The sequence below is a fragment of the Scyliorhinus torazame genome, chromosome 20, assembly GCF_047496885.1.
Source record: "Scyliorhinus torazame isolate Kashiwa2021f chromosome 20, sScyTor2.1, whole genome shotgun sequence".
Classification (NCBI taxonomy): domain Eukaryota; kingdom Metazoa; phylum Chordata; class Chondrichthyes; order Carcharhiniformes; family Scyliorhinidae; genus Scyliorhinus; species Scyliorhinus torazame.
Genome location: NC_092726.1, coordinates 138,591,521 through 138,607,774, shown reverse-complemented (window position 1 = coordinate 138,607,774; position 16,254 = coordinate 138,591,521).

The window sequence follows — 16,254 nt, the reverse complement described above, 5'->3', positions numbered from 1 at the left end:
CCTTCAACACCATAACCCAGACAAGCTCATATCCAAACTCCAAAATCCAGGCCTTGGCTCCTTCCTCTGAAAATGGGTGCTCGACTTTCTGACCGATAGACGGCAATCAATTAGGATACAAACAGCTCCTCCACATTAGTCCTCAATACTGGGCCATACAAGGCTGCGTACTTATTATTATTATCCCCCTACTGTACTCTCTATACACACACGATTGTGGCAACATATGGCTCCAACTCCAACATATGGGCTGCACGGTAGCACAGTGATTAGCACAATTGCTTCACAACTCCAGGGTCCCAGGTTCGATTCCCGGCTTGGGTCACTGTCTGTGCGGAGTCTGCCCGTTCTCCCCGTGTCTGCGTGGGTTTCCTCCGGGTTCTCCGGTTTCCTCCTACAGTCCAAAGATGTGCAGGTTAGGTGGATCGGCCATGCTAAATTGCCCTTAGTGTCCACAATTGCCCTCAGTGTTGGATGAGGTTACTGTGTTATGGGGATAAGGTGGAGGTATGCGGTTGGATGGGGTGCTCTTTCCAAGTGCCGGTGCAGACTCAATAGGCCAATAGCCTCCATCTGCACTGTAAATTCTATGAATTCGATGAACTCCATCTGCAAGTTGCTGATGACACCACTATAGTGGGTCGAAACTCGAACGATGAGTAAGAATACATGACGGACATAGAGACCTAGTGGAGTTGTGTAATGACAATAATTTCTCCCTGAATGTCAGCAAAACTAAGGGTATGGTCACTGACGTCAAGAAACAAAATACCGTACATATCCCTGACTGCATCAACCGGGCCCAGGTGGAGATGGTTGACAGCTTCAATTTCGTCGGTGTGCACATCAATCGGTCCTGATCCACCCACGTCAGTGCTATGACCAACAAACACAACGGCGCCTGTATTTTTTAAGGAAACGAAGGAATGTCGGCATGTCCATATTGATTCTTATAAATCTATACTAATCCAGCATATAAGCATCCTATCTGACTGCATCGCAGCGTGGCATGGCAACTGCTCAGCCCAAGACTGCAAAAAACTTCAGAGTCGTGAACACAGCCCAGTCAATCACACGGAACTGCCTCCCATCCATTGAATCTGTCTACACCTCCCGCTGCCTTGGTAAAGCGGACAGCATAATCAAAGACCCATCCCACCCGGCTTATTCACTCTTCCGACTTTTTCCATCTGGCAGGACATACAAAAGTATCTGAAGACGCAGAAAAAGGCTCAAAATCAGCTTCTTCCCCGCTGTTACCAGACTCATGAATTGCTCTCTTACGGACTGAACAGATTTTTACACGGAGTGGTACGACACTCTGTGTGCTTCCACCGATGTCTCTGTCTGTTTTTGCATTGTGTATCTATCGAAGCCCTCTGTTTTTCATGTGAGGAATGGTCCATCTGAGCTGTTCGAAAACAATACTTTGCACTGTACCTCGGTTCACTTGACAACAACACCAAATCAAATCAAATCTGTGTGTGCATGTGGCCTTGCGCATGTGTGCATTTTTTGTGTCTCTGTTTGTGTGTGTGTGTATATATATATATCTGCGCAAAAATGTGCATTTGTCTATTTGAGAGTCCTTGTCTGTTAGAATGGATATGTGTGTGTGTTTGTGACTGAGTGTGAATGCGTATTTCTGATTGACTGAAATTTTGTATGCGTGCATGAAATGAAAATCGCTCATTGTCACAAGTAGGCTTCAAATGAAGTTATTGTGAAAAGCCCCTAGTCGCCACATTCCGGCGCCTGTTTGGGGAGGATGGTACGGGAATTGAACGGTGCTGCTGGCCTGCCTTGGTCTGCCTTAAAAGCCAGCGATTTAGCCCAGTGTGCTAAACCCCCCCTTTGTGTATTTGTGTGCATCTGTGTGTTGGAGACTGTGTGAGCATGCGTGTGTATGTTTGTTTTCGAGTCTGCATTTGATGATTCGAGTGTCTTTGTGAACCAGTGTGCGTGTCTGTGTACACCTGCTATGTTTTTAGAGGGGACAACATTTCAATTTGAAAATCCTCACTGTTTGCTTTCCCCCCACAATATTAGCGTGTGTTTCTCAGTCAGATTTAAACTCACCAAAGTAGTTCGCAAAACAGTCGTGTTGAATTCAAAACTCTGTTTCTCTCTCCACAGATGCTGCTGAACCGGTTGAATTTAAAAATTATATATACAGAGTACCCAATTCTTTTGACCAATTCACCAGCCGTGCATATCTATTTCGTCTGTGCAGATGAAATCCACGCAGCCACGTGGAGAATATGCAAACGCCTCGCAGACAATAACCAGGGGCCTGGATCGAAGGCAGTAGTGTTACCCTCTGCGCCACTGTGCTGTCCTGGAAGGGTTGCATTTTTTCAAAACTTCCTGGTTTTATTTCAGTCTCGTTATCTTGAGCAGTGAATAATTCGAAAAATGGCTCACTCTGAGGGCGCTTCACAAAGAGCTGTTCTGACAGACAGCTGTTGAGAAGTGTGGATGGACACATTTCAATCATCCTGTTCATTGAGATCTACAGAATTGCCTATTTGGTGATCTCTCCTTCGATCTGAGCTGTTAACCACACCAGCCTTAATCTCATTACGAGCAGATATGAGTGTTCATTCTGGGCGTTGGCACTTGAAAAACATTATGCTTAGTTTTGCAGGCAGTCACACTGCAATGGGAGACTGAATCCGGGACTGTGCCAATTTTACTGCTCAATCAGGTATATCCAAATGGAGGACAAGTTCAGCGTTTGAGTTGGCAACTTATAAAAACCTAATGCTTCCATCCTGCATTATTGCCAATCGCAATCTGCACCTCCCCTGCTCCTATCCGGACATTAGATTATATGTGGACACGCTCACTCATTGTCAATTTATAAGTTTGTTTCAAGCCACGCCTGTCCATAACTTGTATCAAATGTTGTTTTCGTTTCCGGGATGGACAATCAGGCATGGCCAATCCACGTAGCCTGCTCATTGTTCGACTCTGGGAGGAAGGTGGAGCACCAGGAGGAACGCATGCAGACACAGGAAAAACTTTCAAACTCCAGACAGGATTGAACCCGGGCCCCTGCCAATGTGAGGGAGCAATGCTAACCACTATGTCACCATTTTGCGGGGGAAAACCTGTATGGAACAGAAAGCAGAGAAGAAAGATAATCGAACAGCTATGCAGATCAAAGTAATACAGTTCTCAAGTGTGAAAGCTGTGTAATGAATGTTAGACGTTTTAGTTGCTGTGATATGAAGAGTCTAAAGTTGTGTTCCTTTTTCACAAACACACATTTATTTCATTCCGACAGCCTTTGCACAAAACTCTAACTGCACACCACCTGGCAGAAGCCACCTGAAGCCCCTTTACTCAGTGTCAATTAATGGATACTTAACATAAATGAGACAACTAATTGCAATGTCGCGTAACCCATTACTTAACAGTCTCACCTTCCTTGGAGAAAAAAATAATTAGGTGAAAACTAAATTTCAAGAAACTCAAAAACATACACATGATTGACCCATTTTTTTTGTTTGGACGATATAGAAGGAAAAAACGGTCACAGAAACAAGCGCACTTCATTAAGAATATCCAAAAGTTTCTGTGAACTCGCCCCTCTTTTCGTAAAACAGCCTGACACTTGATAGCTCCTGTCGATCCATTTAATTTTTGTTATATCCCCTCTGTCCAACATTTGCTTCAAACTTGCGATGTCTACCCGTAACCTCTTTTCATTGACACTTTTTGTAGAGTGCACATTTTCCCACAGGTATTTATTGTCAATGTGACAGTTAATAGGTATATTACCCAAATCCCCGAATCCCAATATTTCTGTCAATATCATACTTATATAAAAGGCCATATCCACCGCCTCTACAAGGCTTAACGTTTCAGCAGCCAAATTGCTTTTTAACCACTCTCCTTATTTTCTTTGTTTCCCACATAAGCGGACAACATTTACTATTGTTCCCAAAAAGGAAAATTATAAAACCTCCTGCGCTTGAAGCCCCATCACATAAATTTGCGGAGGACGCATCACTATAAACTATGAGTTTCAAGTGCTTAAGGTCACCTAAAACCGGGAACTTCAAAGCACACTCCTGCATTTCTAGTTTGGCCAACGCTGTATTTGCTCTTATTATGTCTTCCACTTTGGGATCATTCATTTTTGTACTCAACTCTAAGACATCAAAACTGACGTCCGGTCTAGTCTGTCTACCTAACCAGTTCAGTTGCCCAATTAAACTTCGCAGTTGCTCTTTTTCTATCTTTGAAACCATTGCGTCGTTTTGTGAAACTCGACCACGACTAATTGCTATTGGGCTGATGCTTTCCAAATAAGATTGCTGACTTAAAGTTGGCCCTAACTTAGTCTGTCCAATTTGCAGTCCAATATATTTAAATGCACTGGAAGCCTGACTTCCAAGCCTGAATTCTTTCCTCAAACCAGAGATTACAATAGCTTCAAAATCACTAGTCCGATCCCCCAATAAATCATCGAACTCCATCATAAAAATGCCAGAAATATTTCCTTTGTAGTGCCAGTAAAACATTGCAGGATCGGTTTTCAACTGGCAACAGCCTAACTTTAACAAAACTGACCTTACCGAAAAACACCAGACTCTAGATGCATCATTTAATCCATATACACATTTGTTCAACTTCCAGAGTACCCTTTCTGTGTTAGATACTTCTTTAGGAGGACGGAGAAAAATGTCTCTCTGAAGCTGATGTCCCTGCAAAAAGGCAGCTTTTATATCTATAGATTAGCATTCCCATGCCTTTGTGGCTAATCGAGACAAGAAGATCTTTAAAATAGCCGTTTCTGCTGTAGGCGAATCTACCCTTAAATCATGATCTTCTACGTTTTCTTCAAATCCCCTTGCCACAAGCCTGGCCTTTGCCTTATAAGTTCCATCCGGAAGAACCTTTTCCGTTCAAATACATATGTTGGATAGAGCTCTTTGTCCCCTATAAGGTACTTCCGTGTATACCCCAAATTCACTCCAACTATGCAATTCTTGCTGTTTAGCTTCTTTGATAACTTTTTCATCTAATTTATTTGAAGCCACCAAAATCTCACGTGCATGTGGGCTTCTACTCCCATTAGTATTCGTAGTCTTACTCATGTCCCGAGATCTTGATAAACTACGTCCCTTCTCCTGCCTGCTATCTCGATCTGTACTGCTACTGCTTGATCTTTCCCTTGTGCTGATGTGATGTCCTTTCAATAGTTATCGATCTTTGCCTGCGGACCTGTTCACTATCCGATGTACTATCTGAACTGGCACTGCGTTTCTGTGCCCTCTATTTTTGAACTTCGTTTTCCCAATCCATTGTCTTGACTCCTTCCCCTGAATGCTGAACATTCAAACAATGTTTATACTTTCCAGTGGCCTCACCAGCTCTTGTTGCATCCTTCCATTGACTAGACCCTTCAGGCAAGTATGTCACTTTTGTACCAACTTTTGGCAGTTGCCCTTTCGGAAAAATGGCCTGTTCTAATTCATCAGAAGTGTGTGTTCTTCCACAGAAACCCTGTCTATATCAGTTAATTGGTCCTCATAATTCTGTAACACATGCGTACCATATGACTCAGGTTCCACGTCATGTCTATCTGCTCTGTCTAAATGTGACAATTTGTAATCTGTACCCATTATCCTTGATGAATGTACCCGAACAGTTTGATTACCATCTTGCAAAATAATTATTTTGCCATCTATGCCTATGATCTTCCCTTTGCCTTTCCATTCATTAGAATTGTCTCTCTTATAGTATAGCATGCCGCCTTGCTGAAAACTGCATCTGATGGCCATAGGTTATGTCTTAAAGCTCTGCGAATTCTTTCAGAGTCTTCTGCTTCCAAAAAAGCGTTTTTACTGCTATGTAATACATTTAAATGTTCAGCAAAACCAGAGGTAATTGTCGTCCCCTCCCAAGCTGGAGGCTGGTCATCCAAAATGGACGGAATTTTAGGATTTCTACCAAATACTAATTGATAAGGACTATAGCCCCCAATCATCTGCAATGGATTCTTTGCATGTACTGCCCATGCTAAAGCTGAATTTAGCCTGCAATTTGGTCGACCTGCCAACATTTTCCGAAGCATGTAATCGATGACAGCATGATTTATTTCACAGACACCATTACTAAATGGGCTTTCTGATATTCTGATATGCATGTTTTCACACATATCCCTAAACTCATCATTATCAAATGTTCCCCCATTGTCCGTAAGGAATTTTGCCTGTGGACCCATTCTTGTCCCTATCCATTTTTCTACGATTTGATCAAGAATTACTCTATTTTCTTTACTTCGTACAATCGTTGATTGACTAAATCTGGTTGCTAAATCTACAAAATGCTGAATAAATATATTCTTTGCTTTATCCCAGATCTTAAAGTCCATGGCCACAATGTCGTTAAAATCTCTGGCCAAAGGCAGGGTTGCTATCGGCCGAGCTGGTGTCCTTTTGTACTTCCCACAAACATCACAGCGGTCACTAACCCGTTCAAAAGTATAGTATACCCCTGCAATCTTTAATACATTTTTCAGCCTCCTAGTAGACGGATGTGCAAATTGCCTATGCAGTTTTAATACCACAAGCTTTTTATCAGCTAAAGTCCCATTTTCAACTGCCATTAACACATCCTTAACCACTCTACTTGAAAAATTATTTGTCAGTAATGGAATACAATAGTTTCCCGACTGTGTCAATTGTAAGCCCACCGTCTTTCCAATCACTGTTACCTTATCCTGTTCCATATCCAGTTTCATGTGTGCTTTCTTTATCGATGGTTTGCTCAGAAGCAAAGGTATCTCACTTGATACAACATCTGTGCTAATGAAATGATTCACTCCGGCAATATTGTAAGGGATCACCACTCTTTTCAGCGACTTCAGAGTATTATCATCCCCAAACCTGAAACTTGTGGAACTTTCAAATTCCTTAACCTTGTTACGATTTTCAGCATCCAAAGAGTCCACGTAACATTTTAACCACTCAATTCCACACCCACTGGATGTGCAGCCACTGCCCAACACAGCACAGTTGAAGGATTCTGCCACCGACACCCTCATTACCGGCGTAAAACCGCTTGATATTAGGACAATGCCTTCTTTCTGGTCACTATCTTTTTCCTCTTCTGACACTTACGTGTCATGGGTCGCTTCAAACACTCTATCATAACGAGTTGGACAGTTGAAAGCATAATGGTATTGAAAGTCACTTCGAAAACATCGATTTATCATGCCCCGTGCATTTCTGGGAATCATATTCCTATTGTAGGTTCTAACCGGGTTTCTGTCTTCATAATTTCCTTGTCTCGGTCTCCTTCTATAGTCTTGAGCCCTGTTCCTAGCCATACGATTTCGCCATCCTGTTAGCAGTGTATATTCCATATTCTGCCTTATTGCAGGCTGACCTATTTGGGTTATCAGTGCCATCGGAAACGAACGTTTCCCCAGAAACGTCTGTAAAGCTTTTGTCATCTATTCGAATAAGGTACACTTATCAGTAAACTGAACTCCTGTCAAAACCAGGAGCCTATCCATGTTGCTCACTCTAGCACAGTCAAGTGATTTAAAGGCCAACACAGACTGTGGAAATTCCAGGTTCTGTTTCTGCAGCCTTTTATATAATCTGCCAAATTCCATTATATAGTCTTCTATGGAGATATCCTCCATTTTCCGGAACTTATCAAAATCCGATCATGCTTCATACGCACTTAACCAGTCATATTTCTTATAAATCTTATCCATATAATATAATAAAGTCTTCAGACCTTCTTCTGAGTCTAACTCTTCCAATTCCAGCTCAGGAAACACTTTGTTTCGGATTTTACTGCCATAGGGTCCTAAAGCAGCTACCTTGGTCCACATACTACTGCACTTCTCCATTGGTCGTACGATTCCCTTTCAGAAAATAAGGGAGGATAGTCATATACAGCCATCGTTATCCTCGGTTCAGCCATATATCCCTTTTTTTTTCTTTTCTCACTCGATCTTTGGTTTCATCTGGAAAAGTTGTATCTTTCAACCCTTCACATGTACACAGCAACCATCCTCTGCTACCAATAGTTAGACGCTTTAGTTGCTGTGATGTAAAGAGTTCCTTTTTCACAAACACACATTTATTTCATTCCGACAGCGTTTGCACAAAACTCTAACTATACATCACCTGACAGAGGCCACCTGAACACCCTTTACATATCAGTGTCAATAAATTGATACTTAACATAAATGAGACAACTAATTGCAATGTCTCTTCACCCATTATTTAACAATGAATCTTGTAAGGACACGGCGTACCAGCATGATAGTTTGAAAATGATGAGCGGTCACACTCTTACATCATTTGTGGCACAGAAAACCATAGAATGGCTTTTACATTCAAATACAATAAATGTCAATTTCAGAACGACTACCAGTTAAATATAATACAATGATATCATAAACACCACATGCACACACACCATGTAAACCACTTAATTTGAAATCTCTTCGCCAAGGAGGGTCACTGAGTGATGCAGAATTAATCTCGTGGTGATATAGATTGCAAAAGAGTAACTTATCAAACAAATGAATCTTAGAAGTGCAGAAATTGTGAGAGAATAATCTTTCTCAAACACCAGGGCTTTGGAGGCAAGACGAATTCCATATTCACAGATGGTCCCAGAGTCTGAATGAAACTCAGTTGTTTCTACATTTGTATAAATTATTGGTACTGAACGGTTTACTTACACGCACATATAAACTAGAGGTTGCTGGATACTAAAAATATTCAGCACTTGCAAACAATACCAGTGCCTGTCGCATTCAAAAGGAAATGTCAATCAATATTGATCATTAGAGTGAGAAATCCAAAATACATTTGCTAATTCTGCACTGAAACATACTGCCAGAGGTTCAGAGAATAGATGAATTTCACATCCCAAAACAGTCTCACAACATCGGAATAAATCCGACATTTACATAATTAAAGTATGTCCACAAACACGAACATTACTTGAGAGTGGTAAAAGTCACATGTATTTCACCCTTATATACTGTGTCAGTAAATGACACACGTTGAATGAAATGCGTATTCACAATTAGTAGGAGATTAACATTTTTGGAATGATCTTGTGCATTACATAAAGCACTAATGACTGCGATTAAAGCTCTTACTTTCAGAAAAAGGCCGAAGAAAAATAAGAACATGTGCATTTCACACTTAAATAGACGCAGCTAGGGCAGTGGATGTTGTCTATATGGACTTCAGTAAGGCCTTTGACAAGGTCCCTCATGGTAGACTAGTACAAAAGGTGAAGTCACACGGGATCAGGGCTGAGCTGGCAAGGTGGATACAGCACTGACTAGGCCATATAACACAGAGAGTAGCAATGGAAGGATGCTTTGATAATTGGAGGGCTGTGACTAGTGGTGTTCAGCAGGTATCAGTGCTGTGACCTTTGCTGTTTGTAGTAAATATAAATGATCAAGAGGAAAGTGTAACTGGTCTGATTAGTAAGTTTGCAGACGACACAACGGTTGGCGGAATTGCGGATAGCGATGAGGACTGTCAGATGATACAGCAGGATTTAGATTGTTTGGAGACTTGGGCGGAGAGATGGCAGATGGAGTTTAATCCGGACAAATGTGAGGAAATGTATTTTGGAAGGCCGAATGCAGGACTATAATATACAGTGAATGATAGAACCCTCAAGAGTATTGAAAGTCAGAGCGATCTAGCTGTACAGGTTCACATGTCACTGAAAGCGGCAACACAGGCGGAGAAGGTAGTCAAGAAGGGATACGGCATGCTTGGCTTCATTGGCGGGGGGCATTGTGTATAAGAATTAGCAAGTCATGTTGCAGCTGTATAGAACCTTAGTTAGGCCACACTTGGAGTATAGTGTTAAATTCTGGTCGCCACACTACCAGAAGGATGTGGAGGCTTTAGAGAGGGTGCAGAAGAGATTTACCAGAATGTTGCCTGGTATGGAGGGCATTAGCTATGAGGAGCGGTTGAATAAACTCGGTTTGTTCTCACTGGAACGAAGGAGGTTGAGAGGAGACCTGATAGAGGTCTACAAAATTATGAGGGGCATAGACAGAGTGGATAGTCAGAGGCTTTTCCCCAGGGTAAAGGGGTAATTTACTCGGGGGGGGGGCATAGGTTGAATGTGCGAGGGGCAAAGTTTAGAGTAGATGTACGAGGCAAGTTTTTTACACAGAGGGTAGTGGGTGCCTGGAACTCGCTGCCGGAGGAGGTGGTGGAAGCAGGGACGATAATGACATTTAAGGGGCATCTTGACAAGTACATGAATAGGATGGGAATAGCGGGAAACGGACCCAGGAAGTGTAGAAGCTTGTAGTTTAGTCGGGCAGCATGTTCGGCAGGGGCTTTGAGGGCCGAAGGTGTTGTTTCTGTGCTGTACTTTTCTTTGTTCTTTGTTGTTTGTTCTAAATAAGAAAACAACTCACACATACAGCATGAGATGGACATGAGGTCCATGTTAATTATACACGCAAACACTATACTACGCCATGACAAGTTTATAAATGAAGTACAATCTCCACATTGTACTGCAATAATACAATACTCAAATGGGGCGATGGGGAGCTAATGGTTCTATTACTTGGCGAGAAAGCCACAGACCTAGAGATCTGTGCTCAATTCCTATCACGGTGGTATTTGAATTCAAGTAAAATCTGGAATTTGAAGTCTAATGTTGACCATGAAAGCATTATTAATTGTAAAAGCACATCTGGTTCACTGATGACCTTCAGGAAATGAAATCGTGCATGTGGCTTCAGATCCACAGGAAAGTTGTTGACTGCCCTCTGAAATGACCCAGTGATCCACTCAGTTCAAGGGCAATTTGGGATTGGCAATAAATGCCGATCCAATTAGTGACACCTATATTCCAAGAGTAAATTAGACTATTAATCTCCGGAACATGAGTGACCAGAGGATACCAAATCTCATCTTCAGTTAAAGGGGATTGAGTATCACTCAGATTCATTTCATGAGCTGCCAGTTTTATCCATATTAAATGTAGCACTGCCTGTGAGAGTGCAGGGATTATACTGCGGTGTTGTGATCATTACATTTGGACTGGTGATCCAGAGACTTAATTTCATGGGATTAAAATGGCAGCTGGGGAATGCACATTCAACCAATAATTCTGGATGTCAAGATTTAGTCACGAGGAATGGAGGACCATCACAAATTGCTGTGAAAATCCAGGTTGTTGGCTGATGTGGTACATGTCTGTGTTGTTTACCTGTGAATCTAGACTCATACGTTCCCCTCTGAAATGGATTGAGAAGAAACACAGTTCAAGGGCAATTTGGAATATCCAACAAAGACTGGCCTCAGCAGTGATCCTCACAAACCATTAATCAACGAGAAAGATAAAATACACCAGACTGGGATACAGAGCTCAGATAGCCAGTTGCACTGACAAGTATTTTTTCAGTTTTGTTCATAACTCGAAATATAAATGAGTGCAGGGAGCAACATTTACAAATGTTCTAATACTTGGACACAAACAGTTTGTGTTGATGTCGGTGCAGTGCAGGTTCGATGGGGACCGAGATAAGATGGCTCATTGGACAGTAATGTGGCAGATCGAGCCGAATACAGAGAAAAGACGCACTTTGGGAAAATATCATTGTCTTATAAGCACAATTTGGAAAATGATAGTTCAGAAGAAGGAATTGGTGTTAACTTCTCCCCATCACTGGTGGATGGCAAACCAGAGATCACGTGTTTCAACAAAACAATTTGAGTAAATATCTTTGTTTTAGAGTCATTGAGCTTTGCAACACAAAGGGACGCTCATCGTGTGTGTGCTGGCAATCAGACAGCAATTAATTTTAATCCCTCTTTCCAGAACTTGGTCCCATGGCGGTGTCTGTTTTGGCGTTTCAAATGCTCATCCAAATTCTCCTTAAATGTTGTGAGGGTCCTCGCCTCTATCTCCATTTCAGGCAGTGAGTTCCAGACTCAAACAATTCTCCGGGTGAAAAAGATTCGCCTCAAATTCCACTGTTTCTTTTTCAACCAACGGGCAATTTACGTGGCCAATCCACCTACCCTGCACACATTTCAGTTGTGACCCATGCAAGCATGGGAGAACGTAGACAATCCACTATGGCACAGTCATAGTGCCGGGATTGAATCGAGGTTCTCAGCGCCATGAGGAAGCAGTACTATCGACTGCGCAACCCTGCCTCCCGAATTCTTCCGCTGTTCACATTAAACCTATGTTCCCCAGTTATTGACCCTTCTAAGAAGGGAGAAGTTTCCTTCCTATTTAATAGAGGAGGCAATTATGCACAACCAACAAAAGGGCAGGAGAAGGACATTTGGCTGACCGAGCCTGCGTTACTGTTCCAGCAGATCGTGTCTGACCAGCTAACACTGGAGGACTTTCTGACACCTCCCAATTTCTCCCTTGATGTCGACAGTATCAAATGAACCATCGATTTCTGTAATGAACATGGTCAACCATGAGCTTCCTTAGTCCTCTGGAAGAGAGAATCCCAAATCTTCACCACGCTGTGAATGAAGATATTTCTCCTCGCCTCAGACTGAACTTTACTCTCAGGTTCTGTTCCCAAAGCGGATTGGGGGAAGTACATTAAGGTGGATAGAAAACTGGTTGGCAGACAGGAAACACAGAGTCGGAATTAATGGGTCCTTTTCAAATTGGCAGGCAGTAACTAGTGGGGTACCACAGTGATCGGTGCTCAGACCCCAGCTGTTCGCCAAATATATTAATGATTTGAATGAGGGAACAAAGTGTCACATCTCCAAATTTGCAGATGACACCAGGGCTCACAGGGAGGGTGGCTGTGAGGAGGATCCAGGGCTCCATAAGTATGATTTCAACAGGTTAGGTGAGTGGGCAAATGAATGGCAGATGCAGTATAATTTGGATCAGTGCGAGGTTATCCACTTTGGTAGCAGAAACAAGAAGGCAGGCTAATCTTCTGGATTGTCACAAATTAGGCGAGGGAAACGTGCAATGAGACCTGGATGTCCTCGTGCACAGTCATTGAAGGTAAGCATGGAGGGGAAGAAGGTGTTAATGAAGGTAAATGGTATGTTGGCCTTCATTGAAGAGGATTATTAAAGGAACAGGGATGTCTTGCGCAGTTGTACAGGACCTTGGTGAGGCCACACCTGGAGTATGGTGTGCAGTCTTGGCTCCTTCTCTGAGGAAGGGTGTTCTTGCTCTCTCCCCCAGTCTCTCCGGTCATTCTCTCTCTCCCACTCTCCCCGGCCTCTCTTTTTCTCTCCCCCATTCTCCCCGGCCTCTCTCTCTCCCACGTCCCACTGTCTTTTTCTCGCAAACTCTCCCATGTCTCTTTCTCTCTCCCACTCTCCCCGCTCTCTCTCTCTCTCCTGCATACTCCCCTGTTTCTCTCTCTATCCCATTCTCCCCTGTCGCTTTCTCTCTCCCATACTCCTCGGTCTCACTGTCTCTCTCCCATTCGCCACAGTATCTCCCTCTCCCACTCGCCACAGTTTTTCTCTCTCTCTCTCCCCCACTCTCCCCGCGCTCTCCCCCACTTCTCCCGGTCTCTCTTTCACTACTCTCCCCAGTCTATCACTCTCCCACTCTCCACGGTCTCTCTCTCTCTCACTCACTCATATTCAGTCTCTCAATCCCCTCGGAGACTCTCTCTCTCACTCACTGTTTCATTCCCTCCGGTCTCTCTCTCACTCTAGCTCACTCGCCCGGTCAATTTCTCACTTCCCCAGTCTCTCTCTGTCCCCCACTCGTCCCGGTCTCTCTATCTCTCCCAATTCCCCCAGTCTCTCTCTCCCTCTCACTTCCCCGATCTCTATCTCCCACTTCCCCGGTTTCACTCTCTCTCTTCCACTCCATCCCACGGTCTCTCTCGCTCCCATTCCACTCGGTCCCTCTCTCTCCCCCAGTCGCCCTTATGTATGTCTCTCTCTCTCTCTCTCTCCCACCCCCCACGGTTTATCTCTTTCTTTCCCGCTCCTCCCCAGTCTCTCTCTCCAACTCCCCCCGGTTTCTCTCTCTCGCCCCTTTATGCTGGTCAGTATCTATCTCTTTCTTTCCCACTCCTCCCAGCCTCTCTCTCTCTCTCCCCCACACCCACCAGTCTATCTGTCTCTTTCCCACTCCCACCGGTCTCTCTCTCAACCACTCTCTCCATTGCCCACTCTCTCTAACTCTCCTGATTTATTAGTCTGCTGAAGCATGTTATAATGTACTACATAATGTAATTTATGTTGCTCAATAATGTTGTTGATGATATCAATCTTGATGAAAAAGACTCGAAGTCGTCCAGTCGTATCAAAAGATTTATTGAGAGTACTTTACTTTCATATTAATACCAATAGTAAGGCGAACAAGATCTAAATATAGTAACTATGTTCAGCTACAGTAATCACTTTGAGCTAATATCGTCACAGTACACCCAAAAGAGATAGACGAGCAGAATGCTGTTGCTTTGGGCACTATGGTGGCGCAGTGGTTAGCTTTGCTGCCTCAAGTTGCCGAAGTCCCAGGTTCATTCCCGGCTCTGGGCCACTATCCCTGTTGAGTTTGCACATTCTCCCCATGTTTGCGTGGGTTTCGCCCCCACAACCCAAAAATGTGCAGGATTGGTGGATTGGCCACACTAAATTGCCCCTTAATTGGAAAAAAATAATTGGGCATTCTAAATATTTTTTAAAAAAAGAATGCGGTTGCTTTTATACACCTGTTGGTACTGCCCTCTAGTGATCATCTGGTTCTGCTGATTGCACATTTACCCCTTATATATATGCGTATACAGAGATTACTACATATCCCACTCTCCCCGCTCGCTCTCCCGCTCCCCCTGCTCTCTCTCTCCCTCTCAATACCCCCGGTCTCTCTGTATCCCTACCCGCGGTCTCTCTCTCTCACACTCCCTGGGCCTCTCTCCCCCTCTCTCTCAAGCACCATGATCCCTCTCTCTCTCTCTCTCTGTCTCTCTCTAACTCCCCAGGTCTCTCCCTTTCGCACACAGTCCCCGCTTTTTCCCTCTCTCTCTATCTGTCACTCCCCACGGTGTCTCTCTCCCTCAGTCCCGCTCCCTCTCTCGCTCTCTCAATCCCCGATGTCTCGCTCTCTCACTCCACCTTCGCTCCGGGATCAGTGTTGGGCCCACAATTGTTCACAATTTACATGGATGATTTGGATTCGGGGACCAAGTGCAATATACCCAAGATTGCAGACGAAACTAAGATGAGTGGTAAAGAAAAACGTGCAGAGCATACTGAAAGTCTGCAGAGGGATTTGGAGAGTTTACATCTCCTTGTAATCCAACCACCTCAACTCTGGGATAAACCTAGTGAATCTCCTCTGCACAGCCTCCAGAGGTTATTGTTATTTCTATCTAATCTCATTTCTCAGCAGTTGGCCCATCGAGAGAGAGAGAGAATGAGAGAAAGAGAGACCATTAGGGACCAAGGATGGAATCTGTGGGTGGAGCATTCCATTGCTTTGCAGGAAGAGTAGGACCCTGCGCAGTTGGGGGTCGCCATGCGGAGTGGGAAGGGGGGGGAAGTAACCGAGGGACAATCGCTCGCGGCACCTCATTGTCAACCCCTGGATCCCAACCCCAATCCGTGGGCAACCTTAGTCCCTGCCCATCTGCGCCGCCAGTCACCCCAAACACTCACAAACCTCTGAGTCTCTGGCAGTGCGGAAGTGGGAGAGAGACAGAGAGAGCGAGGAAGCTTTGAATGTTATAAAGTACAAAGTACTCATCCACGTTTTAAAGGATGTGAGGCAACCCGTCTTTACCACATTCCCAGGCAGTACATTCCAGACCATCACCACACTCTGGGAAGAAAGGATTTTCGTCAAATCCCTCCAAAACCGCCTGTCCCTCACCATGAACCTCCTGTTCCTCATGACTGACAATTCAATGAGTGGGAACAGCTGCTTCCTATCCACCCTTTCCATGCCTCTCAGATTCGGCACACCTAGATCAGGTCACCATCAGCCTTCTCTGCTCCTGGGAAAACAACCCAAGCCTAAACAAATCTCTTCATAACTTAAATGTTCCATCCTAGGCACCATCCTGGTGAATCTCCTCTGCATCCCCTCCAGTACAATCACATCCTTCTTATAACGTGGCCACCAGAATTGCACACAGTGGTCCAGCTGTGTCCTCACCAAAGTTCTATACAACTCCAACATGACCTCCAAGCTCTTGTAAACTATGCCTCGACTGATAACGTCGTGTTCGATATGCTTTTATCTCCACTCTAT